Raw genomic sequence first — 27,453 nt, 5'->3', positions numbered from 1 at the left:
GTGTTGAAATGTATAAAGCCAACAATAAATATAATTTGAATAACCATACTTATGCTAGCTGAATAAGCCAAGGGCAGCAGAAACACGTACTTCAAAGGAACATCTCATCCCGCAGGGATGAAAAAAATCTCGTCCCTCCACAGATGCCTTGGCCGGGCTTTGCGGAAGTTTCCATTGTGCAGGGCCCCAGGAAGATCTTATCTGGGGACTTTGTTCGGGTCTGGTCACCCATGTTCAACAGGGATGGACCGCGATGGAAACCAGGCAGCAAAGGGCTGCCGAGATGACTGGGGAACTGGTGAGGGGCCGGTGCGCTCAGCCTCGCAGAACAAAGACGAGCAGAGATACGATCGTTCCCCACAAACGCAGGAGAGGGGTAAATACCAGGGAGGGAGAGGAGGGGAGAGGTGCTCCGGCTCAGGGACAGTATTGGCACAGGAACAAACCCCAGCCAATACATTCAGGTTGAAGTTAAGAGAAAGCTGCTGCCACCACGGCAAGTTTTGGGCTAGCTTTCCCATGGGAATACAGAAGGCAACAGAAATAGTCTTAGGATGCTCTTCAACACCACACAAGCTGTTTTCTTGAAGTAACAGCGACACGTTCTCACCAAGCGGGAAGATGCTTCCAAGGGCTCAGAGCCAGCCAAGCAACCCCGTTGCAGAAACGCTGTATGAGCTCTTATTTAACAGATACTCAGTCTGGGCTGCATTTGGTGTGCTGATAACAGCCTAGTCCCAAAACCAGGGAATGAAGTTAGGCCCTCTGAGAAGACTGGAGCAGCAAAGTCAAAAACCATTTCCTCTGGGAGCTGCAGCCCAGCTGCCCGCTGAGATCGTGACTGCAGTGCTTGGTCAGCGGGGAGAAGACACAGAGCAACATTGCAGCCCCCCCCCGGCCCTTCACGGGTTGCAATGTGCAGAGCCACACCAGCAGGGTCCTCCCCCTCCGCAGCTGACCCCCAGGCAGCCCATCCCTCTGGAGCGCATCCGGCCGCCAGCTCTAGTCCTGCTTTCCCCATTTTCTCCCCAGATGTCTCAAGGTGGTTTACACTTACTGGGTTGGGTGGGGCTTTTTGCTGAGTCTGCTGCTTGCCCTAATACACTTTTACTGCCTGGGGCAACTTATCCATGTTTCTCCTTTTTTCTTCCCTTTCAAAAAGTCTCATCCTAATGCACAAGGCCAAGTGGTCATCATAAGTACCCACAGCAAAGTGTTCAGGAGACTCTGCTCTGGCCTTGTACATGCTACAGGAATATCGCTGCTGGCAAAGGTCACCCACTGAGCACATCCAAAAGCAGGTTTCCAAATAGCTTCAGACATGTCCCTGTGTGTGCAATAAACAAACACGAGTCGTTGCATATGCACAACACGATTGCCCGCTCAAATCTGATCATCTTGCCATTTAATGGCAAGAGGCAGACGCCGGTGTTCATACCTGACACACACGTGTTGTACCAACGGCAACCAGCAGAAGCCGTGAGGAAAGCAGCACGTTTCTGTACACCGCTGCAGATATTTCTTCTTGCTGTGTGAGTTTCTCTTATTCAGTCATATCCTTTCCCTCTCTCTCACACACCTATATTTCATTCTCTCCTTGCAGCAGTGATTTAGATATCACTTACTGGGAGGCTGAATTCAGTTCTGCAGTGACAAGGGAATATATATTAAAATGAAGCATTGCAAGAAATGCTAGAAGAGATTATCACCACACAAATGTTGGAAAGTGGAAGGGCTTATCGAAAGACTAACGCCCGCAGAGGAAAGATGCTCCGGAGCAGCCTCTGGCATCTGAACGGCCCTGAGCTTGTGGCTTAGAAAGATGGCAGGTTAAACAGCAACAGGAACTTTAGAAGAGTAATATTAAAGAAATACTGTAATTTATTAAATATGCTTACATTCACTGATATTTTTTCTCTAATGTTCCGAACCATAGAAGCCTAGGGGAAACTTTGGTGAATTGCATACATCTGAAACTAAGATGTCAAGCAACATTAAAGAACAACAAAACCAAAACACAAACCAAAAAATCAGAATTTTTTTCACCACAGTGAAATAAGAACACTACCACATTTTTATAACAAATGATGGGTTTGAGACATTCCAGAGGTGGTTTGTAAGCTACAGGAGCACAAAGCTTCTTCATTTTTATATGGTGAATATATATATATACATATTTAAAAAAAAAAAAAAAAAAAAAAGAGTAACCTCAGCCTGTAAAACTTCTTTAATGGGCAAATAGTAACTCCTTATTAAGAATATACATAAACTGAATCCTGCCTCTTGAGGTGAAAAACCTAAATCTGGAGGCATGAATTACACCCTGTGATGGAGCTGCCTTGTGCAAATATGCAGCCTGTTCTCTTGGAGCGAGGCTTCCTAGAAGTACGTGACTACTTCCAAATGGATGCTGTGAACATTAATGAAACCGCTCAGTTCAAACATTGATGGAAAGTAACTTCCCTGATGTCAGCAAAAAGAAGCCAGCTCAAGAGAAAGCACTCAGGGAGGAAAATAACACAGCAAACCTCAAATTAAATTAGGCTGCTAGAACAGAAACTGGAAAAGGAAGGGGGAAAAAAATGCAGTAAGTTTTAAACTCTGGCTGCACGTGGGCTGTGAACCTCCAGCCTGGTTCCCAAATAGCTGAAGTTCAGCTTTATGAACCATTTTCCTCACCTGGCACTTTACTGGAGAATACAGCAGCGATGGTGAAACGGTGGGACTTGCACTGCAGTGGGTCTGACATTTCAGCCGGCGTGTTGGTCAGTGGCAATTCAGTCTGGAGACTGGAAAAATAAATGCATGGAAAAGTGTCACTTGATGCTGTATTCACCCTGCCTCATTGCAAGCAGCCTTGCTCAGAGGAGATTTTTTTTCCGTTCCTGTCGATGGAATTGCTCAGAGAAGCAGAAGGAGGAAACATCTCTCTGCACTACCTGATCCAGTGTAACATGTGCATCATGCTAACCAGAAACGCTGCGTTAGCAAAGCTTCTGTCTTTGTAAAGTTACCAGTGTTCCCGTCTGGTTTGGGATGGATGAATCCTCCCAGAGCCAGTCTTAAAAGCTGATTTCTAGCAACAAGATTCATCAAAACATGAACTAAAATCTCTAGAAAGGAACTGGAGGGTTTTAGTAAGAACTGAAGGAATCAAAACCTCCTCAAGTTTTGGGACTGGACTTTAGCCCAGGATTGTCAGAACCCCACAGTCCGCACGGCCAGATTTACACTTGGTTTAGCAGCTTCTATTGTCAGCAGCCCACAAGGGCAGAGCAGCTTAATTAATACCAATCACTCTTTATAACAGCAGCGAGCCTTGCCAAATCGATCCCAGGCTCGCACTGACCCGGGACTCCTGCTTAGCGCATGTCCCAGGGGCCAGTGGCACCTTGTGCGTGGGCACACGTCAGAAGCATCCTTTCCAGATTGGCTTCTGTCTGATCACTCATCCATGCAGTCTCCTACATAGGGAACTTGAGAAACAGAAACATGATCTCAGGGGAGGGCCACGCAGAGAGCACGGGCAGGAGAAACATGGAAAAGAACACGAGACTCACCGGCAGCTGCTCTAAGGAGCTGCCTGTCAAAAGGAGCAAGAACAGCAGCATTGATTTCTGGATCCGCAATGCCGAGCATAAACAGCCAGGCAGGGTAAAATCGCTGCCATGAGATAACAACAAATCAATGTCTCAAGGAATTTTATAGACGGGAAACTTTCTGCTTCCAAGATGTGCATTGAAGTAGAATGAGCGCAATGCTATCGGCCGCAAAAAAAGACAAACTTCATTAGCCAGACATAACGTGACAAGTTGCAGTGTGCAAGCGGAGGCGTTTCTGCAGTCACGCAGCGCGGGCAGCAGCGCTGGCCAAAGGGCTCGCAGGGGGCCGGAGCCCCAGCAGGCAGGGGTGCCCAGGAAGCACTGCAAGTCCTTCCCCAGCCGCTCTGGTCAGCCGTTGCTTCCACTGTTTTGCAATGTTTTGTGGGTGCCTGACTTCAGCTCTGCCTGATGATAAAGTGACACCCCGAGCATCTCTTCTGGGTGGACATCTCGCACCTTGACTTTTCCAGGTCTGGCACATCCCAGGTTTCCCCTGGGCATCCCTTTTCACCTGGCCCCACACAAGGCAAGCCTGGCTGCTTGCCCCAGATCACCTGCAGTTTAGAAGCCTGGTCAGGTCAGCCGAAGAGCCTGTAACCTTCCCTGGGGACTGCCAGGAGCCTCCAGCGAAGGGCCCCCGGGGCACGCACGGGCTCGCTCCGCGTCTGGGGTATGTGGCCATAAGAAGCCCCGTGGCCCATCCACACCAGCATCCCTGCGCGTGTGCTGCCCGGCGCTCGCCCCGCAGGGCAGCGCAGGTTTATCACTGATGCAACGTGCACCTCAAAGTCAAATCGAGTCCCATATTTTAAACAAATGAATCCCTTTCCTGCCTTCTTCCCATCACTTCCATTCACTTGCGCTGCGAGCGCTGTGAACGCCTCAATTCCTCCTCACTCTTCATTCTTCTAATTTATTTTTTGCCTTCCTTCCAGCCTGGAAAATAGATTTCTGTCCATTTCATTGTCTCAGGAAGTGTCAGCACTGTGGTGCCAACAGAGACTTCTAAAATAAAGACAGCTATTTCCATTTGACTGAAAGAGAGCAACACAGACCCAAAGCCATGCTTCTGTCTCGCCTCAGATTTCGGGAAGCTTCGCTTTACAAAAAGAAATGCAATATTGAGTGAAATTGTCCTTGATGGTCTCTATTAATCCCTGGGAAGAATTAGCAGCAGCTTTATATTACACACATAAATCTTCTCTAAGTAAAGATTTTAGGCTTTCTATCTTATTCTCAGCTTTTAATAGAGATTTGACATGGTCTCTCTGGACACATCATCAGCACAGGTGGCAGAATTAGTGCTGTGCTTTGTCCAGACGTTCCTCAGGGGATAAATTACAGCCCCTACAAGCAGTCAGGGGTTTGGAGTCAGCATTATGTAAATAAGTGCTTACTTCTAGGAAGATACCAACTGCTTTAAAGAAACCACAGCCCAAACAGAAGAGAGAGTTCATGTTAAACAAACCTTGCTAATGAGTTAATTATCCTAATGAGCAGGACAGGTCTAACTCACCCATATGCTATTTCCCCTTCCACGGTCAGTGCGGTGCCGGTCGGAGTGTGGGTCCTGTCTCAGGGTAGGAGCCTCGAAACACCAGGGCGGCACTGGGGAGGCGAAGGGACGCTAGAGAGGACACAACGTGGGGCAGGCAGGGCAGGACGGGGTCACGGCGGCCGGGCAGGCAGCTCTGCCGCCTCCGGCCCCGTGCACTCCGCACCCACCCCACGGCTGCAGCTGGCGCGGGGGGTGCCGAGCACCCAGCCCCTGCCCAGCTCTCACGCCCCCGGAGACCCGGCGGATCTCACACGCATCTGCCCCCGCTCCCTGCTTCCAAACCGACGGGCAACTTCCTTGCAAAAAACGGGCAAGGACCTCAGCTCTCAGGTGAGGGAAGGGGAGCGAGCAGGAGCCCGGTTTCCTCCCCCACGGTGGGGCAGCGCGGGGGGCCCCGAGCTGGGGCGGGAGCGGGACCCGCCGCCCAGCCCCGGTGCCCCGGGGGAGCGAGCCGCGGCGCGCCTCCCCGAGGCTGCTGAACGCATCCAGCGCCCCGCCGCGGGTGGGAGCACCCGGGGGGGACACCCCGGGGGCAGGAAAAGGGCCCGGTGCATGCCCAGCGCGGGGCTAAGGCGGCCGGGGCTCGACCCTGCGACCCGGGGCGCGGCGGGCGGCCCCGCTCCGGGCGGGTGCTCCGGGGGGCGGCGCAGCTGGCGTAGTACCGCCCCCTGCTGGCGGCGGCGCGGCGGGGCAGGGACCCACACACAACCCGAGGGGGCAGAGAACCCCTCCGAGCCCGGGGCCAGGGACCCCCGCGCCCCCCCCGCAGCATCCCCCGCAGCGGAGGGCAGCCCTCCGCGGCGGGGCCGCGGCAGAGGCGCTTTGCTGGAGCCTGGCCCCGTCCAGCGCAGCGCTGGAGCGCGGTGGTCACCGCTGGGGCTGGGTTTGAAGCGGTTGGGAGTGTTGTGCAGAAAATGATTTCAAAGACACGCATGGGATAACGCTCTTCTAAAGCGACTCACAGTAGGGTCAGATTGATTCCTGTGCACAAAAATGCAAGATAGACACCCACAGGAAAAAAGAAAAAGAGAAATGTCACTTAATTCTCCTTTAAGTCTGAAAATCAATTTGATGCGTATCTGACCCGTTGCAAAGAACTAAGCAACAACCCAGAAAATAAATACAGCACAGCAGAGCGAGGCACACACCCGGCCCTGGTATTTCACACTATAGAATGAAGCTGAGGAAAAAAAAAAATAATAATTGGTTCAAGGCCAATTTCACTCACTCAGTAAAAACAAGACTCCATTAATGCTGGAAGAGCACAGAGTGATCCATTAACAATATCCACTAACGAGCCCCACAGCTAGAGCTCCTCACACCCGCAACGGCAACACCCCCAAGGCAGCCACACCGAGGCCCCTGCCACCTGCGAGCGATGCCCCCGCGCCACCGCACTCAGCTGCATGGCAGGGAAAAACAAGTGTCACGGTTAAAAACTTCCCGCCATCTAATTAAAACCTAAATAAGGCTCCACAGTTGCTTTACCAGCCTATCGTTTAGCCAGAGCGCCCCTTGGTAAACATTTGGGGGCACAGGTGCTTCCAGCTGGAATCTGAGCGTGAAACTGCTGCCGTGGTCCTGCTGGAATCAGCCTCGGCATGAGGTGGCCGAACCACGGCACGTGGCCGTTCAGACTGTCCCCGAAATGAAGAACTGGATTCTTCAAGGCGTCGCTAGGCTCTGGTAATTTCCAGCAGCCTCTCCTGACTGCAGATGCTCAGACCATAAATAATCACTACACATTTTTGCTGCCACTGATATTTTACTGCCTGAGGCAACCGCTCCCTGGTCTGCCTCCAAGATAAGACCGGGCGAGCTTCAGAGAGTTTGGGTACTTTGAGTGGAATCTTCTCAACATCAAAGTCCCAGTAGGGTTTTTAGTGAGACTTTAGAAACAAGTTAAGGATTTTTAATGTGCCATACACCAACTAGCATCAAAGCAACAGCTGTCTGCAGGGAACCGCTGTTTAACAAAGTCACCGATAGCATGGAAATACAGCTGAACTAAACAGCTTTATCACCAGCATTTTGAGAAACTTTTATGTACAGGAGATGAGCACTCTGGAGGTTTACTTGGAGCAGAGAGCCTGAATAAAAAAAATTTACTTCCTTATTTGCCACATAAAATTACTCAGATGAAAATGGGGTCTTGAGATTCTTTGAGCTTGTGCCGCACAGCTCAGAATAAGTATTTTCACTGAATTATGATACTTCACAGCCCTCACACATAGAATCAAGGTCATCTCTAGCAGTTAGCAAAGAGCACTCTGCTCCCTGATCTTTGCTATTTCAGCAGACAAAACCTTTTTCCTTTCCAGGAGCCGTTACTCTCAGGCAGGAGTGGTCTGGGCTGTCAGGAGAGGGACCACGTTTAATATGACCATGGGCACCAGCAATATTGCTGTTGCTGCCATGCTGTTCAGACTCAGACCCTGATAAGACCAGCGACTTGTAAATCATTTTCTCCTGTTGTTCATTTCTTCCCAGGAACCACGAGCAGCTTGTCACTTGCACGAATTCTCGGCGTGCCTGTGACACTGCGCCCTTGGGAGCTGGCGCGGAGGAGCCGGTGATCAAGCACCCGGGACTTCAGGGTCACAGTGCTGCCGGTGCTAAATCCCGCCAGCAGCGAGGGCAGTGCCTGTACAAAAAGCATCTGTTTTGTCAACCAAAATGCAATTCAGCATGGGGGAATCCGGGCGCTGCTGTTGCATCGTTACCTTTAGCGCTCTCAGCGACACAAGCTGCTTTTCTGGAAGCTGGAGCCACTTACACGTTTTCTGCCAGTTATTTCTATTTTATAGAGAATCATTAAGACGAGCAAGGGCAAAGAAATGCTGCCATGGCAGAGCGGGATGCATGGCTCCCTTCTGCAGCATTTCACACCCAAAATGACTGTGAAACGCCTGCTGCCTCACTCGGGAGACCGGGCATTTAAAGACATAACACACAAAGCACAGTCACGGTGGCTGTCTGCCTTGCCTGTGGTACGGTAACGGCTTTGGAGCCACACGATTCTCTCACTTCTTCTCACCATGCCATGATGCAAGGAGGAAATGAGACATCTTGAGACTTCATTTTCTAAGGAGAAAAGCAGGATCCTGATTAGATGCCTATCCCTTATGAAAGAAAACGTGCACCCAGTCCTACATTGCAACACTCTGTCTTCCTACTCCTTCACCTTTTTTTCCTTTTCATTCTTTCGAGTAACAGCCTCTAGCATCTTTTCAGATCAGCAGGCAACATGCCTGCAGATGCCACAGCCCCATTGCTGAATATTAGGCTGATGACATTTGTGCAAAGCAGCAGGTCTAAATTCAAATGCTTTGGACAGCTTTTCAGAAACCATTCTGCTCGGGCAAGAGCAGCTATCTGCTGCAAGCCAAGAGTTGGGCAGAAATAGGTTTCCCAGATGCCACACAGCTGAAAAAAAATCAAACACCGTTAAGTTAATGCCAGCCCTGGGTGCTTCCACCAGCTATCAAAGCCACCTTCGGCTTTACCAACATGCAGTGACTTGTAAAAGGCTGAGCTGAAACAGTATTTTGTGGCTTGAATTGCTTCAAATCCCCAAGGAACAAGTGTCAGGACTTTCAATAGCTATAGTGTTAATAATAAAACAGGGACCTCTTCCAGTATCAGAGCACAAACAGTAGTTATTTCTCTTTCAAAGCTTTGATTCCTAAAACCTTTCTTACATTCAGCTTGACATCAAAACACCCATCTCATTCACTCAGACTGTCACAGGAGAATTGTGTGCTGCTATTAGAAATAGCCCTGAGGTGAATTAAGAACAGCCTGTAATGATGTTCCACTACAGCAACTTTATTTCTACCAAACTAAATAAATGAGCAATATTTTATCTGATGTGCCTTGGCTCAGCAGAGAGCGGCAGCTGCTCCCCATATGATTTATTGAATGGATGTTTTCTAAATAGGCAGAGTCGGGCTCTGAAGCCAGTCACAAAATCTGCTGTTCATAACAGCCCAGCACAGAGATACGGAGGGAAAAATTCAGATTCTGGATAGTGGCGAGTTTGGGCGTGAACCATTTTATTTGCAATTTTTTTCCCCTATAAACAGAACGAACATGCAAGAAGCTGTATAACAAAACCTATAAATACTGATGCTTAACCACTGGCAGCAATGATACAGGGCACAAAAAAACCCTTGTTATACGAATACAGAAGCAACCCAGGCCCTTTCAGTCCAGCAAGAAATCAAGGGAACACTGAGTGTTGGAAGGCACACAGAGTGCCTCCAAGAGACGGGTGGATGGAGGGTGAGGAGAGGGTGGAGAGTGGCGAGGAAAGATGGACCTTGCTATGTTTTTGGAAGTGGCACAGGCAGCATCTCCCACCATGGCAGTCAAGCTGGGGTACAATACCATCACGCATTGGTACACTGGGTTGCTGCACCAGTTGCCCCAGCACTGCGGTGAGGTAAGCAAAGACAGAAGTGAAATAAGGGAAAAGAAATCACACAACCACAAGACTTTCAGCAAACAGGACTGTGGCACGAACAGCTAGAGCAGGGATTTTTGGCTTTTGGAGAACTGGCAGAGGAAAAATGTGTTTTCACATGGATGATTCAAATATGGGATATTCTGCCAAAGGACATCTCCGAAGCCAGGAAGTTAATTAGATTCAAAAGGAGGTCTGGACATTTATGCAGACACCAAGGACACAGAGAAACATCGCAGTGACTGGTGACACATTTCAAGGATATTACACTTTGGGGGGCTCCAGCTCCTGCTCCCAGGGACTCTGAGACCAAAACCATGAGGGGAGGTGGACGAGTGCTTTCACACGTGCTACAAAGAGCTGGTACTTCCCTCTGAATGACCTGAAAGCAATAGCTGTCAGCAAGAAGTGCCAGTCCTGAATGGACAGCCATGATCCGTTCAGGGTGGTTTAATTATTTTAATGCCAGAGCAAAGGGAAAAGCTGACAAGGGCAGAGCAAAATCCTGACAAGGCAGCAAGTGCCCAGCGTCTGCAGTGCTGGGATTCCTGCCCCGAGACATGAAAAACGCCCAAATATTTATAGCCCGAGGAATGCCAAGCGCCTGATTCCAGGCACTGGCTGAATGCTTGCTGGGGAGTAGAACCGCCGTCCCTGAGCTGCCAGGGTAAGGGAGCGAGGGTCCTGCCAGGCTGCGCCGAAGAGACACCAGCTCCAAGAATTACCATCTGCAGAACTGCTGATTAAACGCGACCCGACTGCAAGGAAAGCTCAAACAGCACTGTTTTGTTGGCTTGTAGTTAGCGCGTGAGCCCTGTCTTTAATGAAATAGCTTAAAACATTCACAAAATGCTGCAAAGGCTTGTCCTGATGCCAGTCCGCATCCCTCTGCGCAGATTCACAAACCAAAGAAACCTTTGATGCCAGCAGGGTACACGTTCACCACACGTTCACTTCATGGCTATTAAAACAAAATATATATATATATTTCTCTGATCCTTTATCCTCAACTAATGTGCTTAAGAACTTAAAGAAATAAATAACCACCTGGCCTTGGTGTTGAAGAATGGCACAGACATTTCTACAAGCAGATTATTGACCAGAAGTACAGAAGCCAAGTTACAGACAGGTTAGTAATTCAATAAACAAAACAGTAAAGCATTTCAGAACAGACCATACAAACCTCGTTTTACCTGCCCTCCTACAAAGGTAGTCAAATATCTATTTATGAGATTATAACTACATATTTTCTATGCCGTTCAACAAAAAGAAGAAAAAGAATCAAGATAAAAAGAGGGCATATTTTAGCTGTAAAGGATTTATTTCTTCAATTTACATTTGAATCAATTATCCGGGCAAAGCTCAAACACTGCCAACATGATTTAGGTGACTGAACACACATCATAAATAGTGCAGCGTTCAAGTCATATAATCCATATCTGCAATTTCAGGATAGCTTCACGAGCAGGAAGAATATCCTGACTCACAACGTGCCTTTATCTCTGAGTAGCAGCGTGCTTTGCTGTAGTTAGGAACAGAGCCTCTGAAATCTCTTGTTCAAAGAAAACCCTTCGGTTTACATTCAGCCCAGTGGACTAGGGATAAGCTCCAGGAAGGCTGGGTCAAGCACACCAGCTAGGACTGGTGCCGGGCGAGCTGAGCAGCCATACGGGAGCAGGGCAGGGACCAACTTCCATGCTGGGCATCCACCTTCCCACTGAGCCAGCCACGGAGCCATCCTTGCTGACCGCTGCCAGGGCACGCTCCTGCCAGGACAGCCCATTGCTAGCACGGCTGCTTCTTGCAGGTTTGGACAACGATGGATGTTATCTACGGAAATTTTGTACAGGATGCTCGACAGCAGCAAGGATGCTGACTGAAGCCCTCGCTGCCTTCCCCTGTGTCACTCCCTGCACCTTCAGCCCAGCTCTGCGAGGTCTCTCCCAGGCACTCAGGACCAGACCTGCAGGCAGCAGCTTCATATCACTGAGCTCCAGTTTTGCAGGGAAGTTACAGACCAGCCTCTTTGAAAGACCTACCCAGCTGATCTCATCTACTTTTTGAAAGATGGCAGGGAGGTTTTGCAGCTACTTCTTGTCCAGAGAAAAGGACAAGAGGTGCAGAGCCCACTGCTAGCCCTGCAATACCAGCCGCTGCCCAGGCAGCCTTCTCAACCACCTACCAACGTGCTTTGATACACATCTGTTGGGCTTGCTCTCATGCCAAGGGAGGTTGAACATGGCCAGTTCACAGGGGTATCTGTGCAGCTCTGCTGCTTGAAAGGGTGGGAGGAACCCCCGGCTACCCTGCAGCGCATCTGCTGCTCTGCGCGCTGTTTCTTGCGGTCTGCATGCAATGTGCAGCCACTTGCTCCCTCCCTGGAGAACAGCAACAAGAAGGAACAAAGTCCTGTTATGGGGAAAAAGATCACAAGGAAAATGCTGCCGAAGTACAGCCATTTACACAGAGCAACCAAAAGAAAGCAGGAACAATGGTCAGTGTCCCAGACTTTCCCTTGAGGCACAAAACCAAGTAAGACCCTGGTCTGGAAAGCAGCGCTTCCAGCAAAATGTATTTTTAACAAGGAGACCTCCTTGTTTACAGAGCCTCTGTACTTCCTTAGCTGTAACACAAAAGCAGACAGTTTCTCCCACCATTGAAAGAAAGTAATCACAGTTTTAGAATAAAGAATTATGTGAATTGAAATATCTGCAGCCCACAACAGTCGTTCTCTTTACTGTTCAGTATCAGAGACACAACAGCAAGCAACTCATCCTGTACCTCAAGATTTCCTTTTCCTTGGGGTAGTTATGGCACACAATACATCTCTAGGGGAAAAACAGATAAAAAAGCTCAACTAATTTCACAGCTGATGAGTGAATCCTCTCTCTTCTGCTAAGTTTTTCTCCAGTAGAACATACCTATTCTGCAGTAGAGTTTAGCCTTGTACCAATGCAAGGAGACAAAGAATTATGAAGCTATGTATCCCATTAGCATTAAAATGCAGCTATGGAGACAAGAGACAAGAGGATTTTAAGGAGATAAGGTATTTTTTGAAAGAGTACTAGGAGAAGAAAAAATTTCTTTTATGAAGCATGCATTTTTCATAGACCTGGAATCCACAGCACGTTATAAAACCAGATTTGTGGCTGTTGTTTTTACTTTACAGCATTAATCACTAAAAGCTTGCTTAGGTGGGCAGGAAAAATCCATTTTCCATCGTATTCACACAATTTAAGAAGTCTTTCAAGACCACATAAATGCAAGTAAACATTCCTGACTCTAGGTGATCTTGTGCTGGCCTGGGCACAGGGCTGCATAGGGGCACAGCCAGCTGGACCTGCCTTCTGCAGACGTACCTGCACCACTGCTCTGGAAGGCAGAAAGCACTTAAATCACGGCAGCTCCATCTACCAACCTTTGATTTAAAGCCCTTGGGAAATTAACATTTCCAGAAAACCATTTCCAGTATTGCAGGGTGCAGTTCTGTTTAATCCTACATCTTTGCATGAGTGGTAGAACTCACAGGTGTAGCAAACGTACTGTGCAGAGAGGCACAGACAAAAGGGACCAGCAGACATGACAGCAGGGAGAGGCATCCATTAAGCCACGTCCTGGCTGTGATGCACAGGACATGTTTCTGAGGACAATGACAGCCTGTCCATAAATCCTCCTGGCAGCCAGCATAACAGGCCAGCTACCACTTAGGGATGGGAGATACCTCCTCAGAGGTATCTGGTTCTGTGCAGCTTCTGCTGGACATGGTATTTTTAAAAAATTTGGTATTGGGAAAAGCCACTGCACACTGAGGTACTGCAGGGAAGGGGGAGAGTGGGCTTACCCTGTGTGCCAGGGGATTACCTGTAGGGGGGACATTAAATGTCTTTATCTCTCAGACCCAGGATCCCGAGTGTTGGGATTTTTCCAGCTTTGAGGTATGCTGAATTAACAATCACAAAGATCCCAACGCCCTTGGCCTGCCCAGTCTCCCCATCAAGGTTCCACAAGAACAAGGATGCAAGGCGAAGGGAAGTACCAGAAAGGTTCAGTGCAGATATTTAACAAATGTCTTTTGTATTTGCACAAGCTGATGTGCATTTACAATATGGGAATACTACTCCAGTGACAACATGCTGCCTTTACTCAATTCTTTGTAAAATTATCTTACTACAATGTGAAGGAACAGATGGATTCGGTGCTTACATCTGGAGATAAACAAACCCAAATCAGGTGTAGGCAGAAACATGCATCAGGTCTTTTGAATTTTACTGTTCAATCCCCCAGACAACCACATCTTCACACAACATATATACACACACACACACACACACGCTGCTTTAGCATGTAAACCGCACAGTCTGAGAACCAAACCAATGGCTGTGTATGTGCACAATTCCTAATTCTTAAAAGACAGGCTGGGTGTTAACATCTGTAAAGTATGCAATTGCTCCAGCAAGGAACAAATACTTGAACTGCTCCAAAAGGGGGAAAAAACCCCAAACCAACCTGCCAAAACCCCTCTTGGCTTGTATAATTTGGATTTTAACTAATGAGAAGTCAGGGAAAGAAAACACCCCTGTGGACTCGATTTCCAGAACAAAAGCTCCCAAGGGATCCTGAAGAAGGTTGATCTGAAAAACAAAAGGTGCCTCAGAAGGCAGTCAGAAGAAGCATTGCTGAAATCCTGCTCAAGTCACCTAGCAGGAAGCGCATTTCTGTGAGAAAGGCTTTGCACATCATTGCGGTGCCAGCAGGAGCCAGGGTGGAAGCTGTTTTGGCATTGCCTGGCACTGTCGCAGGCTTGGCCCCCACTGCTGCCCCCAGCCCACTGCTCCTGTAAGCTGCCTGTACACAATTTCTTTCAGAAACTACCAAGAAACTGTTGTGAAACTTCAGTCCCAGCTCGCACTTACCTCCAAAGGTATTTCAGTGGAGTAATTATGCACTTTAGGTGGCTTGGGCACATAAGATTTTTCCATTTCTCAAACACAATTACAGCTGCACAGAAACAGAAAAAAGATTTATGGACAAAACACCAGTAGAATCAATATGTGAGATCGGGTGGAAGACCACGACTTGGGGCTGCTGCTGAACTATACTAAACCACCTAAATTAACTTAATTAGGTGTTAAAACAAGTTTGCTTGATATATAAGAGCTATTTGTTTTAAAAACAACAACAACAAAACAACAAAACAGTCCATCTTAAAAAAGCAGGCTTAGTTCCCAATCTGCATAGCTCCTCTGATAAACTCAAAACCCACATATACGCTGAGATATGGGCCACCCCTGCAAAAGTCTTCTAGCTCTTCTCAAATTTATATTTAGATAACAGGGATGCCAATATTCAGCAATTTGCAGACAATAAACAAATCAGAAATATATCTGTCAATTCCTGATTCAAGAGAAAATAAGGAGACAATTTAGGATGAAAGCTAATTTTTACATGCCTAAATTTTCTATAAGCCCTCGGTACCACTGCAATAAGCTCTTCAGAGATCTGGAAACAGCCACATCAGAAGATACTGAACTAGAAACATACAGAAACATATGGAAAGAACTTTATTCATCCCCGCCCTCCTCCTTTCTCTTTTCTGTAAGTTTTTCACTTCCCAAACCTTTAGGGCAGCATTTAAAAATAGAGTAGCTTCTCTAAACAATTAGCGAACCCTCCCATGGTGCTCTGTGTCTTGAAGCTGCTGACAGAGTTATGTGTGTGCAGCTGGAAGAGGAACGTTGCATTTGGGGTGCCCACAGTGTCACAGCCCATAAACACCTGGACAGAACGGGAAAGCGCCAGGGCATCGCCCCACCAGCGCGATCCGGCACACAAGGAAATTGAAAAGGAGCATCACTTACAATTTATATGGTGCAGCAGCCTCCTATGCCCAGTGGAGAAGCAGCTTGAAAGTAATTTAGGTGTCTGAAACACATGAGACTGTTATTCCATCCCAGGCTTAAGATTTAAGCTTAAACTGGGGCAGGGGAAAATAGGCTTAATTGTTTTTCCTTTTAGAGGTGGCAGAACCTCACCCACGCTGTCACACTGTTTCAGAGATGTTGCTATTCATTAGCACTGCAGGACTGAGCAGAGATCTCCTCCTCCTCTAGAGATGGGGCACAGAAGGCCAAGGCACACTGCTCAGAAGGGTTTAAGGTGGAACGAGATGAGCAGGGCCCCGCTGGCGGCAGCCCAGAAGAGATGACATGCTCACGGTCCGGAGGGATAAACCCCGGGTCTGGCCTGTCCAGCAGCGTGGGTTTGCAGAAGGGTGCCTCGCTGAGCATGGGCTCCATGTCTACAGCTGGAGGAGCTGAGGGAGAAAAATCCCTCTTCTCTTCCTCGTGGCTGTGGGGAACACCATCAGGAATGAGCTGTACCTGGGTTTTAACTCCGACGGGATGTTGTTTCTTAATGTGGCTTCCACACTTGCATCAATATTGCTGCAGAGAAAATGAAACCATTATGAACCAAAGTAAACCATTATCAGACAAAAGCAATTCAGAGAAATAACAGAACTGATCATTAGGAGATGGTTTGAACCCAATCTAATATTTTTAAGTGCTGCCTCCCGGCTGCTGCCTCAGGAGAGGGCAGTCTTAGCAAGCAGATGAACTCTACTCCTGCAAAGAGGGAGCAGACAAACAACAGCAGGCTGCATTTCACAGCTCTCTGCAGCCCAGCCAAGCCCACAGCCAAAAGGCTGGTTGGAAAGGCTCAGTGCCGAGAGCCTGCCAGGGCCAGGGCTGGACCAGGGTGACCACAGCTGAGCAGCCCCACCAGCCAGCCCAGGCTCGGCACCAGCAGCGTGTGTTCCTCCCACCGTCCTCGTGCAGCAGCTGGATCTCAGCCTTCACATCTACAGGGCCACACAGCTCATGCAATGCGGTGGGAACTCTGTATTTACCTAAATAAGAGCATTTTCCCCCTCTCCAAGGGTAGAGCCGAAGCCTCTTAGCAAAATACATGGCTGTAAGTTAGTCTAGAATATAACATGGTTCACATCTAATGAAAGGCTGTGGAGAAGCAAACAGCAGGATGGTTTTGTGGTGAGCTGGCATCTGTGCAAGTCACTGCCTAGGCACAGAGGCAGAGGTGAACCTGCCAAGGGGAACTGAAAATCAAAATATTCTTCTTAATGGGTGACACTGTGATAGGCAGAAACATAGAGGAAACCTTTCTCCAAGCACCTGAACAAATAGCTGTTCTGCTAGAAATAAATCCAAAACAAAGGTGGGAGACAGTAAATAAGAGCTGTTGACAGGGCACTGGCCTGCACAGACTTTCCTGCGTGTGAAAAACCAGCAGCACTCACCTCGAGCTTATTTTGACATCTGTCAGACTCGCATCATATGCGCCGTCCCCGACATGCCAGCACTGTTATCTTGCAAGCGGGCTGCCAGTTCAGCCCCACAGCGACCATGCCAGGGACGAGGGCATTTCCACTGCAGAGGCAAAACCATGCTGAGTATCTACCAAGCACCACTACAGCTCCCGAGAGCTGCTCTCTGCAGGAGAAGGCAGGATTAAAACCCACCATTGCTGCCCTTCCCGAAGCTGCTTGCTGCACAGCCCTGCAGAGGAGCCCCAGCTCCCAACAAACGCTGCTCAGCACGGCCGGATGGATGTGCTGACATCTCTGCTGGGGACGATGCATGCTTCTGCAGCGGCTGCCATGCCCCAGAGTGCTCAATCTGCCACACACACCATTCAACCCCAACACACTGCAGCTACTCTTAACCAGAACAGGCAGCATCTTCGCTAGCATCTCACTCCACTCACTTCACTAGGGCACAGACACCAGGAGCTGGGGAGCTGCCGAGAGATCGACACAAACCTCTGCGGTGATAACGGCATCCAGCATCCTTGGGAAATCTTAGCTCTTCATCATCTACTGTTTTTTGGGACTCTGTACGTATTTTAACAAGAAGGGACCTAGGTGTAGCATTTCATTTCTGCTAAGTTTCTTGTTGGAAAATGTCTCCTGCCTCCTCTTGCCCTTGTCAGAAGCCTTCATCACACTTTTCTTACGCTGCTGAAAGAAATGCAAACAACACAAGAGCCTTCACAGCCAAATCTCACCAAGTACTAAAGATACTGAGAAGACCAGGAAAAAAACCACCGTGACTCCAACTCCAAGGACACACGTGGCCTTGATTGGAAGAGTTGTAAGATTCATGATGTGAAACAAGACAAAACATGAGCAAAGGTATTTAGTCTCAGAGCATTCAGCAAAGCAGCTCCTGCAGGGCCCTTTATTTGCTTTTAAAACATCCGCAACAATACAAAATAAACCCCACACAACAAAAACAGGCGGTTAAAGATACAGAACAGCAGAAGGAACTGTCCCTAAACAGCCCTGGCAGGAAGAGAGAGGACAGAGAGAAATGAGACTGGCTTTTGCAAGGCAAGCGTCCAAGGCTGCATCTTTTCTTGTCAAGCAACAGACACATTTGATCAATAAAATGGTTTTTTTTGTTTTATTTTGCCTTGTCATTTCTCTCCAGATAATTCCTTGTAGATGGGGGCTCAGCTTCAGGTTGTTTGCAAACGTGCCCCCTCAGCACGCTGACCCCGCAGGCAGCTGGGAGGGCTGCTCCCACCCCACGCAGCCCCCCACAGCTCCTCCTGCAGCCACCGCCATGCCGCAAGCAACGCTCGCTGCTGAGACACCTCAGCCTACAGCTGGGCCTTGAGACAGCGTCCGAAGATAAAGAATCACGTAGAAGCCTTCCTTCTGTTTGCCATTCATCCTTCCATAGCTATTGAATCCACCTTTAATTCTAGGAATGCAAATGTGTTCATTTCAGACTCGAAAAGGATATTTGTTGAGTCTTCCCAAGCTGTAATCTCGGGACGTTGCCCTGTAATCAGGAGGAGCATCTCAGCTGTCCTTTCCTCACTTCTCTTCCCTTACAGGAGGCAGCACTCGAAGGGAGCCCAGTGCCGGCTCCGTGTTTCCAGTCAGCTGCACACAACAGAGGTCGGGTACCGGGATGCACGCAGCCGCACGCAAGGAAACAGGGAGCTTGCCTGGTTTGCCCAGGGCAGGGGGAGGCATCTGTGGTTTTAATTCAAGGGGACTGCAGCTCAGAAACAGCTGATGCTGTGGGATAGATGGAAAAACTGAGTCCTTCAAAACTCAGTAGGGGTGAGGAGGAAGGGGTCTACAGAACAAGACTCATTTAGCTTCCTAAAAGAGGTGACTGGGGACTTTAATAGGACACACAAACAAACAGAGCAGTGCGGAAATGGACATGGAGAAATGCTTATACAATGTGCAAAACAGCTGGGATAAAACTCGAGTGGTTTTACTCACCCTTCTCTTATGCTTCTTGAGACATGATGGCACTTTCTGCATTTGCACCTTGCAGTGACACCAGCAGCCCACACAGGGAAAGACTCAAACCTTCTTCATCTTCAGTCTTAAGAACCTGCCAGTGACACCTCTGTCTGTACAAAGGAATTCTCCCTCTGCCAACTTTCCCGCTGATAATTCAGACAGAAGGACAGGCATACTCAACAGTTCAGATAAAAGAATAGAAAACCTTACAAAATATTTAAGATACTGTAATTTTTCTTTTTAGTTTTTCTCTAGAACAATCCACCCAACATCATGTTGGTGGATTTCATGGTCTGAAATAGTTTGCAGGGCAATTGCGAATTGCTTTTTGAAGCACACACTTTAGTAATGTGAATCTCTTTTATTTAACAGACTGGTCTGTGCGGGGAATCCTCCCTCACAGAGTGGGAGCCAGAGGTCCTTCTCCCAACGGCTACTACAGAATCCAGCCCTGGCAACAGCTACTCGCTAGCCGGCCATCCGACAGACCACTCCGGGCGTGCTGCAAAAAGCCCAGCCTGTAAAACACTCATGCAGACAAGCTTTATCATGTGCTGTTATGACTCTCAATTCCCCAAATCACGAAACAAAGATAATTTTGTACAAAACACCCATAATAAATATAACTAACATTACTTGCCCTGTTGCTTTACTCTTACCTCTAACAATGAGAAAAATGTGCTTAGATCCAAGGAGTTGAGTGATGAGATGTGGATACTAAATAGCCCCTCAGCACAAAAGCTTAGGAATACAAAAGATCAGAAAACGCCCTAAAATCTCATGAAAAGTAGAATGCAAAGCCAATGATTAATGCACCTTCTCCAGGCTATGACAGCCTCATCGCTGACTTCTCAGGCACCTGCCTCTCTTGGCAAACGTACCCCTTCTGAGCTCACCCACAGAACGTTCTGGCTGCCTAGCAAACCAAAGTCCTTCCCTCTCCCGAGTAAAACGAGCAAACAAACATACTCGGTCAACAGCATGAAGTGAAGGTGCACTCCTCCACTTGCAGCTGGCATGCCAAGCACACAACCCGCAGCCCTTCCCCCTCACCAGCCCAAGCAGTACTCAGCGCCTGGGGAACCCCCTTCAACAGAGACGCTGCTGCTCCGGGCACCTGGGCAGCCACCGGGCTGGCCTTGGTCCCTAGCACAAGTCACACCAACCTCTCAGGCCACCCCAGTAGCTAAAGGGGCAAGAGCGGAAAGATCAACCCACAGAATCATGCTGAGTGCAAAGCTTCCCCTGCCGACACGGAGAGCAGGATGGGACCCTCTTCCTTGTGAGCCCACGGTGTCCTCCCTCCTCTTACACCACCCATGCCATTCAGCACATCTTCACTTAGCCCACAGAGAGGTCAACACATGCTGTTGCCAGTTTGCCACGATGGAAGCCACACACTCTGCCCACCGAAGGGGCTGCTGGCTGCGATATTACCGTCGGGCACCATGCAGGCTCCACTCCGTCCAAAGCTGCATCATCAACAACACGATGCTTCAAGGCAGTCCCATACCCGCCTGCTAAGGACAGCCCTGAGAGCTCTGCACAGGAACAGGCTCCTGCACAGATCTGCTAAATGCTCATCTGCCACTGCACAATAATGCCACGTGCTTGGCTATGGTCCCAGGGGACAGACCCCGAAAATATAAACCTGTATTTTAGATTAGATTTACAGATGAAATGTCAGTATCCAGCATTTCTGTCAACTGCAGGCCAACAACTTCAGGCAAATAGAAGCACAAAAAACCTCCAACAGCCTTTTAAGCATGGACAGACACCATCCAGATTTGAGTAGCGCTCCTTTTGCTGGCCATCCCGGGTGTCATCGGAGCTCTGTCTTGCCAGTCCACTTCACCAGAACCCCTGCTTCGGAAAGCTCTGCCCTCAAACCCACCACTGATGGTCTCTTTTTGCTCTGCCCTCTTGCCTTGTATGCACAACTTGCAGCAGCTTTGGAGGCAGCCGGTGTAGAGGCTACTCGAGAGGTTTCCACCCGCCCCAGAGCCTTACACACAGCTAAAGGTGCCGCCTGACCCATATCAGCTCAGACCCTGAGCTGCTTTTGTCTCACCAAGCATTGGAAGATTTGCACATCAGAGGTTATCAGTGGTCTGCTGCAGCCAATTTTATTTCACAGGTGCCCACCCAGGCTAGAGCTTTAACCCCCCAGTTTCTGCACTGGCAGTGGCCACCTCTGAGCTGCAGGGCCACTCTGCCTGGGCTGGGCAAGCACATCACCATCGGGATGGCACACAAACCTGCGCTGGTGCTGCCACAGCCACCTTCCTGGCTCAGATACAGGCCTCACCCAGCTCACGTGCAAATGCACCTTTCAAACACAGAACTTCTCTCCTTGACATCTGCCAGAATTATTCGGAAGGACTCGGTAGACAGTTCTTCTGGAATAAGGCAGCGCTCACTGGGCTTGTTCTGTGCTGCCCCGTGGCCCTGCTCAGAGGGGTGGCAGCTCCCTGTCAGGCACAGCCAGCACCCAGCGAGCAAAGGCTGGAGCCCAGCTAGCGCTGGGGGACAACATGCTCTGGACACTGCCTGGCTCCGGCAGACACAGGGGCTGGCATCAGCAGTGTTGTCAGGAGCACTGTCAAGGCTTCACTTGGCTCCCAAGCTCCAAGTCATTTCACAATGAAATTTTTCCAGAAAAGGGATAATTATGAATTAATAAAACACCAAGGCACACTGTACAGTATAAAGCATTGTTCCACCACTTGTGTTTACCTTTGTATTCAACATATGTGCAGTAAAGCTCAGGCTTAGATTTAAAAAACACAACATCGATTACTCAATAAAAGCATTTACTGGCATCTCTTCCTTTCCTTATAGCCAAGAAGGTGACCCAGACCTCCAGCGTGACGCCTGCCTTCCCAGACGTGCTCTCTGCACTTTGCTGGGAGAAGCTGCTTCCCGGGCCTTTGCACTAACCCCTTCTAAGGCTGCAGTCCGAGCCTTGCTGGTGCCTACCCTGATGATGTAGTGGAAGCTGCCACATGTTTAAGCTTTCCTAACTGTCCCCTAAGGTCTACTAATTATAATTACCAAATAACATGTGCGAACATGAATGTGTCCTTGGCAGTTAGGGTGCCGCCACAGGAGGGATCTCAGCCACTTGGCTGCCTCTCTTGCTGAGGGTCTCTGGCCAGCCACCATAACCACAACACCCCATCACCTCGCACGCGTGCAAAGCAACCTCTAAGGCCAGGCAACACACTGCTCTCCCCTAACCAAAGCTGCTGACAGGCTGCTGCTTGGAATTTTAGGCAATAAAAATAACAAACTATCAGTGTTTTAAGGACCAAGCGTTCACAGGAAGGATTATAAGCCTGTACAAATGGTGTATTTGCACTCCATGCCAGCTGCTTCCCTGTATAAATCCGTATGGCCAGGTCTCTTCCCCCCTGCACTCATGTCACCTGCGGCCCCATCCTGCTCCACAGCCAGGGCCACGGGATGGAGCTGCAGCAGACGACCGCCCTCAATGCCTGCAATGGCACAGGGACCAAAAAGGAGGATCACAAGGCCAGAGAGGACTACACAGGAGACATTTCAGTCGTTGATAAAAAAAGCTCACAAGTCCTTTTCTTGCTCTCACATCCCTGCTCTTTCCAATAATCCCATACCCAGCCCCAACAGACTTCACTCTTGGAACAGAGACAGCAACATGCCTGCACTGTTCATCAGCTCTGAACAACCTGCTCGGCCAGTTCTCAGTGAGCTTGGTTTTCATTGTCTGAGTTTTTAAACAAACTATTTCAAGGAGCATCTCCGCTTTCAGTGGGAAGCCAACACACCCACGCCAGGCACAGGAAGACCCAGCCAAGAAGGGGCAAGGCTGCAGTGGTCCCACCTGACGATGCTGCCATCCCGTGCAACCTCTCAGGAACCATCTGCTGGTGACGGGATCCCCACAAAACCTGCCCTGCCTACACACCTGCGCTCAAGAGTTAGTTCAGGGTATATTCACTAACAGCTGCAATTACTGTGAACGTGAAGAATGGCTGTAAATATTCCTGGTCAAAAATGACAATGTGAGGTAACAAGAATTGCAGCATTTTCCCACTGATTTTGATTACATTTTTGCGAGGCTGAAATTAATTTTCATTTGCTGTAACTCTAAAATTTAAGTGTCTGCCCCTAAAATGTGGCTTAACCCAGATCTGTTTGCTCAAGAGAAACACAACTTACCCCATCTTAGGGGATCAAAAGCTAGAGGCCAAAATAACTAACGCTTTGGGGACAAAGCAATTAAAATTAAACAGAGATAAGTATTTATGTATTTCTTTTCTTTTTAAAATCTGTACATAAGTAGGAGCCTACTGTAAGGGCCATCAGGGAGCCCTCAGCGCCATGGACCGTTCCTGCACTTGCCTTGTCTCAGCCCCTTCAGTGCCTGCATGGCACAATCTCTGGATCTGCTGGCACTCCCGCCGGACTCAGATCCTGCTCCCTCATCTCCCACAACTGACTGAAGAATAGAAATATTTTTAAGAATAAAACCCTGGCATGAACCAGGCATCCCTCTACACTTTCAAATAAGAATATACAGAGTGTAAACAAATCACAAGTTAATTATAAAACCAGTCATAGCAGCTAATAAAACACCAGAAGGTAAATATCTGCTCAGATGAGATTATCCTGCCACAGAACCAAGGTCCCACTTCACAAAAGGCTGGCTGATATTAACGGGCGAGTTTTCCATGTGGTCATACCTACCATCTCCCTGACAGCTTCCACAGCCTGACTGCAGCTGCCACTGAAGGAACGATAAGCCTGAGACTTTTTATATACAAAATGTGAGATATGTTCTTCAAATGACCCTCCAAGAGCTCAGAAGCTCTGAAGGGACCAGGGATGAAATCCAACCATTCACAATCTGCTGAACAGATAAAATAAAATTAATTCATGAAGATTCTTGCTAAGGACAAGCTCAACAATTTATGGAGGTTCTTCTGGGTAACCTTTACATCTCCACTATCTGAATTATTTCTGTAGAAATTGTCACTGTGACTTTAAGAAACGTCAAGAAATTTATCTGCCAAAAAAAAAAGAAAAAAAAGAGGGGGGACTTTAATCTCTTCAGTGATGCAGACAGCAATAACAGCTTGTAGGGTTCAGCAGTTCACAGAAAATATTAGACCAAAATCTATGACTCATAAACACAGCACAGACCCGTTGAGCACAGCCTTGTGTAGAGATTTGCCTGACGTGAAGTCAGGACTCTGCTGGACCATATTTCTGCATTCAGCACAGGTAAATATTTTAGTATAGTTTCCTCCTGAAGATACTCTAATTCACCTTAACGCCCAGGAAGATCCAGTCCTTAGCATCCACAGGCACGGGCAACTGCACTCACCTTTACAGTGTTCTGCTCAGGATTTGCCCAGCATCCCTCCTTTCTGATCTACGGCAGAGCATAAATGCACCCACCCTCAGAACTGGCAATTAGGGCAACTGTGTCAGGATTTTGTTCACATTTCTGTTGTAAAATCACCTGGAAGGGAGACCACAGAGTGACTCATGCATTGCCTGCTCTGCTTCCCCTGTGACCCGTGGGCAGGCTGCAGAGCAGGACCAACACTTCCAACCTTTTGTACAGCTGCTGCTTCACCCCTTGGATCTTTCTGCCAGTTTTGCTCATTTTGTTTTTGCTAAAACTTAAGTTTTAGCAGCAGCTCTCTAGATCTTGAGAGAATCGACACGCATCTTGACATTTTCACCTTCTGCTGGTGGGGTTGTTCGCAAATGTCAGAGGCATCATCGCATACCCAAAGCTCCTAGCTTAAAAATCATACCCCTCAGAACATTACAGTCCTGCTTTTATCTGAAGTACATTCGATATGTTTGAAATCTGTGACAGCACTTTCTGAGGGACATTATTTCTTCTCAAGATTAAGCATAAGAGAATGTCATTTAAAGACAGATTCTGCAGCAACTTTACTGAGAGATAAAATAGCCAAAATTGGAAAGCTATGCTGCTGACCAAGGCAAGGCAGAGAGAGAAGCAAGAATGCGAGGAGATGATGCTTCCTCATTCCTAAAAGAATCTGTTGCTTGGGAGCAGGGTTCACAGAGAAGAAGCAACACTGCTTACATGGGGCAAGCAGTTTGGATCAAGCCTGACTTTGCTCCAGCTCTTACCTAAAGCACAGATCCACACTTGCTGATGTCCTTTTGCTTGAGCAGTCTCTTGTCCTTTGGGCTGTTTTGGGAGAAGCGAAGCGGATGCCAAGTCTCTGCAAAAGCAAAAACAGGAAACCAAAGTCTCTTTAGCACCTTGAGGCATCGCTGAAGACCAGCTAGATGAGCCCACCCAGCACATTATCCTCTCATCAGCCTCACTAATAGGTCGCACAAAAACTTTCTGTTTCTTTTGCATACTTCTCATGGATTCCTCTTGATTCTCAGTAAATATCTGACCACTGGAAATGAGTCATGTTTCATCATGAAAGCCTCTATTATGTTCTCTACTATCTTTCTTTCATCGTGCTGCATTTAATACCATTCATTGGCTCCAAGAGCACTAAAAGCAAAACTACTTACTACAAGAAGTGCTTGGAAAAGCTGAATCACTTGCTGTAACCGTCCTGTCAGGCGTGGCCCTGAAGTTTCCTCAAGAGTCAACTCATAACAGCCCCGAGAATAGGCCAGAGCCATCAGCTCAGCACAGGATAAGCTCCATGTCCAAACGATATTCATTAGAATACCAAAAAGGTGAAATCCCCCCCCTGCTTTTCCCAAAGCAGCTGATTTTGAGGAACTTCAGGTAAAGAGCATGATGCATTTGCAAAGCGTACAAGAATCCTGCTCAGGTGCCATCTGGAAGCTGGAAGAGATTCTGAGCACCAACACATAAATCAGAGCACCGAGCGAGTCATGATCAGAGTTTTAATCTAAATTTGTTCTGTTGATGTAGCAGAAGATTTGTTCCACATCAAGCTGTTTACGTTATGATGTGCAAGTGAGTAGATTTAGCTCATCTTTCTGTCTGCTAGAAGCCAAGATATTTCTTAGAAACACGGTCCATTTAATTCCACTTGGTTTTTTACTGCTGAGGTGCTATTAATATGTTTTTAATACTGCTTTTAATAATAAACGTTTAATAATAACTTGTTGGTACCACTTTTATTTGGATAACTTCTCCATCGCTCTTCAACTAGCTTCTAGTGGGCGCTTCTCCAAAACTGTAATACCTCTACAAACATTCACCACAGTCCCAGCCCAGGAAAAGCTAAAGACAAACAGCACTGCAGAACAGTGATAAAGCATAATGTAACAAACCCCACATGTTAATTAGCACCAACAAGAAACAAATTTTACTTTTAAAAAAATTTGTTAAGTAAGCATAAGTGTAACTTGATGAGCTGGGCAACATATAATTTGAGTGCCAGCATGAACCAAACAAAGCATCCATCAGAAGAACTGGTAACGTCATAGTCCAGAGGGAGCAGCTACCTCTGCCCACCCTGGGCTCGGGTATGTGCATGCCATCAGAAATGGGATGATGGCACTACAGACCTGACTGCGTCAGACGAGCTCACGTTTCCAACACTGAAAGACACACGTCTTGCAGTTTCATCCAGTGGTGCAGAAGGATGCCTTTGCATCCCTGATGGATTTTGTGGCTAGGGCTCATGCCAGCTGTCCCCAGAGGAGAGAGATCATCCAGATCTCATCAGTTATGCACAAACTCTTCATAACGTATAACTTCAGAACTATTCATTATATAAATTTATAAATGAGAATGAAGACCAAACTCATTACTAGCTCTTGATGGAGACAGGACATGATAGCTATCATCAGACAAATGTAATGGCACGATAACTGGATTAGAAGATCCATAAATATAGCTTGTTGGAATTGGAGACTCAGTAACAATTTGAAAGGAGAAAGGAAACAATGCCTCAAGGACATCTGCAGTGCTGGGTTAGTAGTAAGAGTGCCATTAAAGCCGAGCATATACCGGAATGCTGTCATGCAGAATCTGTCTAAATCATTACCTCCTTGCAGGTGCATTGAGGAGGATTTCTCAGCCCCTCTTCCACCGAGAACGTGGTGCATATGAACAAGTTGGTTACTTTCCTATAACAGGCATCAACAACAGGACAATGGTCCGTCGATACATTCCTGCCAGGAATCGTTTACAGACAAAAGTGATCCATTACCTGCAACACAGTAAAACCACATTAACATGCAACAAACATTGCCAGACCAAAAAGAGAGGGAATCAGAAGGCAGAAAAATTCTAATTGCACAAATGCTACTTAATTATTTTTAAGATTACAACAGAACCCTGACAGAATATAGGCTTTACGTAGCAGCCTTTGCAGAAATTTCTACCAAATTTATCACAATTCTGCCCTACTACTAGAACAGTACTGCCATTAATGCTGGCCAGCATCAACTGGATGATTAAGACACAAATCTCAATATTACTAATAAAACAGAGAGTGACAGAAATAATAGCCATTAT

General features: G+C 47.8%; 1 long non-coding RNA gene across 1 annotated transcript; it reads right to left on the bottom strand.

Annotated features, from left to right (window-relative positions):
- Window positions 1-1,052: 1,052 nt before the first annotated feature.
- On the bottom strand, window positions 1,053-27,138 carry LOC130156566 (uncharacterized). Its single transcript, XR_008824467.1, has 8 exons — window positions 26,981-27,138; window positions 25,122-25,216; window positions 18,945-19,059; window positions 15,484-16,068; window positions 14,539-14,623; window positions 2,680-2,789; window positions 1,439-1,644; window positions 1,053-1,327 (listed from the first exon to the last, which is right to left on the bottom strand). It is a non-coding gene; the product is annotated as an uncharacterized LOC130156566 (long non-coding RNA).
- Window positions 27,139-27,453: the final 315 nt, after the last annotated feature.

Source organism: Falco biarmicus, chromosome 10 (assembly GCF_023638135.1).
Source record: "Falco biarmicus isolate bFalBia1 chromosome 10, bFalBia1.pri, whole genome shotgun sequence".
NCBI classification, from domain to species: Eukaryota; Metazoa; Chordata; class Aves; order Falconiformes; family Falconidae; genus Falco; species Falco biarmicus.
Note: the sequence above shows the minus strand (reverse complement) of the source record. Positions and strands in the feature narration are given on the sequence as shown.